Below are 4,703 nucleotides of genomic sequence, written 5' to 3' on the forward strand. Positions count from 1 at the left end.
TTGGAATAATTACTTGAAGAGGAAAACAGTTTTACCTTTGCATTGTCAAATAACTTACTAGACACGGAAGAAATAGTTGGGATGATTTTTGAGGAAATGACAAATGTCATTACCTTTGGAACCAAATTTGTAATCAAAGGAATTCCAAATGGATAAGTAGTAAATACTTAAATATTTTGAGTAAGGGGAAGTGGGTTGAGGAAGAAGCAAAAATGTAGTCCTGTATTAACCCTGTTACCTCTTCTTAGTATTGAGTGTATTTATTATTAAAAGCTTATTATAGTATAGAAATGCAAGCAAAGGAGTTGAGAAAGAAATGTAAGCAAAAGAGTTGAGAAAGGACTTTTCAGGAACCATTCTAAAATTTGTTATGGAATTGTCATAGGCTTAAGTAGAGCTTGTTTTGTTCGTTCTCAATTTTGACATGCCAACTGCAGAGTGACAGGCCTCAGGTGAGCAGTGGGAAGCAGCTTGCTGAGGGGTTTTCAGTGTTACCAACAGTCAGCAGGGAAAAGATTAATGGGTTTTGATCTAAGTCTTATGTTTTAGTCCTTAGAAAAGAAAAACCAGACGTCTAAGTCCAGATCTAGATTGTAAGTAGATATTTAAGAAGTAGTTATCTAAATTTACAATGAATTTCTTATGGGCAAAGAAGGAAATAGGTGAATTCTGGCCACATTCAACCCAAATCTCAAGAATTATGGAAGTGGTGAGTCGTGGAGTGCAGGCATCCACAGAGGTTCCTTTTAGAATGTTTAAGGAACGCCGCATGTGTAATCCCTAGGTGTGTGGGCCTTCCAGTTCTCTTGCAAACTAGACCAAGCTTGTTTTCTGAAAGGGTGTTAAAGCAGCAAAGTGAAAGTTGGCATTTGATCAATGGACCTTAGAAATAGCTTGAACTCTTAAATAAAAATCATTTGAGGGAAGAAGGATGAAATTCAGAAGTCTTAAAATGAATATCACTATTGAGATATTACTTCCTGGAGTTTATAATTTAGGTATACTTAATGTAAGAGGTATAACCAAATGTGATTAAAATACAGTCACAATTCAGGTTGTTTATAAGACATTTAATAACAAACAACATTTCTACAGGGTTTCTCCTCTTTAGGAAAAATTCCATTTTGTTAGTGTGCCAATAGAATGTAAGGAAAACCAACTAAAAGTGATTTTGCTTTAAAACTCATCATCAAATACATGTAATCTCGTTAATTACACATTTGTATTATAATGTATTTAAGAGTGATGAGAACAAGGTTTTTCTGTTTTGTTTTTGTAGTTCTGATGATTTGTTTATGCATTGTTTTGTTAAAATAAACTCTGCCTACACGCGGAAGGCCAGTGCGCCATGCAGGCACGATCTTTGTGGTGCTCTTCCTGAACTTGATTTCTAACATCTAGAGCTGAAGCTGTGACACTGACCAACTCAGAATTGAAAAGAAAATTTTCTGGGTGGGATGTATTTTAAGAAAGATGTACTTTAGGAAAGAATTCTCTTCCCAAAGTCTAGGTAAGAATGGAATGAATTAACCTTTTCAAAGAAGCATTAGGAACTATTTAAGCAGGGTTAGGCATCTTGAAACATTGTCTGATTTGTTTTTTTAATCTCATTTTGATGATGATATTTAAACAAAATTGATTGTAACTTTGCAACTGTTTAGTTTAGGTAGGTTTAATTTATTTATGAAAGTTAACCCATTTCTGATATTTGATTTTGAAAACATAAAATGAATTTATATACTCTAGATTATATTCTCCAGTTCCACTCTATGTGGATTTATATTCATTTGTTTTCAGAAATAAAACATTTATATTTCAATTCAAATTCAAATAAAATATTTTCAATGTTTCCATTATTACTCATCATTGCCATTCCATCCATTTTTTTCATTGTTGGTAGCTATTTCTCAGTATTTCCTTGTAAAATCTGTTCTAAAAAATTAACCTTAGAAGAATTTTATTTTATAAATTTTCCTTGGTTTTATGTAATTATTTGGAAAACACCAAACAGAAACACACTCAAAATTTCATAGTGAATTAATTTTTAACCTTTTTTCATTACCTTAAATCACATCCATTAATTGATACTTAAATTTTCCATTTGCAATCATGGATTTAAAATTTTCATAGCTCATGAGAAAAATTAATCCAGAATTAGCCCAGAAGTTTAAAGCCTTTAAACTTTCTTCTACTTCTGGCCTGCAATATCCTCCAAAGCCTTCTCCTGGCCATACAGGAGGAACCACACACCAAGGCTGTTCCCCACCTTCCCATTACCACTGGTGGCACGCCTTAAGTTCATCGTGCTCTACCAGGAATACTAAAAGTAATAATGAAGACTAAATATGCAATTTAAATTGTCAAAAAGTTAGGTATACAAGTAATCAGCAAGAATTCCCTTTTTAGGAATAACATTTCATGTATTAGTGCTAGATCTTTTGCCATGTTAACACTCATAGTATGTTTTCTGCTCTGAACATTTACAGTTATAAAATTGGATGGTGAAAATACTTTTTAAAAGATACTTAACCAATGCAGCAAAGGTGGGGATGGGGGTAGGAGGGAGATGATGTATTCTCATCATTATAAATAATGCTTTTCAGAGCTCTATCATTTTCTCATAATCCAGAGAGTATGGTTGGTGTCCCCAATGTTCTTAACTGTGCCTGTCTTCCAGTCGTCTGTAGATTTGAGCTCCGTGTCTGGCAGTGCAGTGTAGTGACACTGACTGAAGCCTTTGTTCTACATCTTTCAGTCTTTTGAAGGTAGCTGTTGGTGGTTCCCTTCTTATTTTCTCATCTTTTTTCACAAAGCAAATGATGGCACCCATGTTTACATTGTATCTTCCCGCAATGAACTTGGCTTGACAAGGACAAGCAGGCTTCTCTATTGAGACTTATTATATTTTTAGTTTTCATAGACACTTATTTAATCTTTTTTTATTGTACAGCAAGGTGCTCTAAGTAATATTATATAAAATATATTTAATAGAAATTTGAGTTTGATATTCATGGACATGAATACATGTATTTTTTTAAGAAATAAGTATTGTGTAACACTATGGCATTGCTTCTATAGCCAAAGTCTAAAAATTTCTGGAACACTGACATGTAAAGACTACAGTTAATTCTGACACTGTATCTTATTATAATAGGATGATTTGCATTTTGTAAAATTATCCAGCACATCGAGCTGCATGCCTTAAAGCCTAAAACTCTAGGATCGTGTTCATGGTAGAACAGTTTATCTGTTCAGCATACAGTGAAGCAAGGTCTATAGCGCTTCTTTAACTACCTTTGGAAATACTGTACAATGTTAGAATAATTTATTTTGCTTTACAGGAGTTTGTCATGTATTGACTTTAATATTGTATTTTGGTAATAAATTTTTTTGTTAAAAACACTTGCCTCTAAGTGTTATTAATAAAAGGTTATAGTCATTCTTATCTTGGACACCTTGATTAGATCACTTAGAAAGTTGTGTTTAAATAATAAACAGGGGTTTATTAACTACCTATGGTTTATGATTACCTTTAATAGTATTGCTGACAAGCACTGAACTGCCTTACACAGATCCTAAAGACTGTAAAGACTTTTTAAATTGTTTTAAAGATTCAATCTAAAGTTGAAGCTTTTCCCTTACTCCACAGTTTGTTTTACCTTCCAAACCACATCCTTTTATATACCTTCAATTTTGACATAGTCAAAATGCTAAAGATCCAGTCTGTTTAATGACAGTTACTATTCTTTATTGAAGGACAAAGAGTATACCAATAATAATCTCACTCGTCTGGTTGTCCATTTCCATCCTGGAATCCTGGGCCACCTCAAGTTAAAGTGTCTGAGGCCAAATAGCTGCCTTCCCTTGTCCCCTGGGGCATCAAAGTTACATCTTCTGTCTTTCAAGAACCAAACCTCAACTCTGTCACTAAACTTCAGGTGCACTGTTGAAATTCCTGTACGGGAGACCCAGAATATCCGGGATTCTTGGCAGCCAGTAGGCACACGTGGCTAATAAGCACTTGAAACACAGTTAGTGTGCTCTATGTGTGCAAACACAACAGTTCTCACATCTTAGTACAAACAAGGTGAAGTATCGGTATCAGTTTCTTTTTAGATTGGTTACATGTTGAAATTTTGATATTTAGGGTTAAATAAAATAATGTTACCTAGTTTGGTTTTGGTTTTTATTGTGGCTACTAAAAATTTTTAAATTACATTTGTGGCTTGTGTTCTATTTCTGTTAGTGCTGGTATAGAAGAGATTAGCAAATGATTGCCCTTGCTTCGGAGCTGGTCAGCCACCTGTATAAGTCAAGTTTTATTGGAAAGCAGCCAGGCCCGTTCTCTTCCGTATTATAGATGCCTGTGTTCAACAGTGTTGAGTCCTGACAGAAACCATGTGGCACACAAAGATCAAATTTTTTACTATTATATTTGATAGTAAATAGTTTGGTAGAAACTTTGTTGACCTCTGAGCTAGAGCAACAGCATGATATATCCTCTAAAGCTACCAGAAAGAAGAAAGGTTATAAAGCAAGCTTTTTATAGCACTGTTCAATAACTAAATTGTTTCTCTGCAATTTTTATAGTCTTCCTGTTCTTCTGAATGATTTTAACCTAACTCACAAATTCAGCATCTCTGATATTTAAAACCAAAGAGTTCATTTAAAACAGTAATACAGGGCCTCCCCGGTGGCGCAGT

Source organism: Talpa europaea, assembly GCF_964194135.1.
Source record: "Talpa europaea genome assembly, chromosome: 16".
NCBI classification, from domain to species: domain Eukaryota; kingdom Metazoa; phylum Chordata; class Mammalia; order Eulipotyphla; family Talpidae; genus Talpa; species Talpa europaea.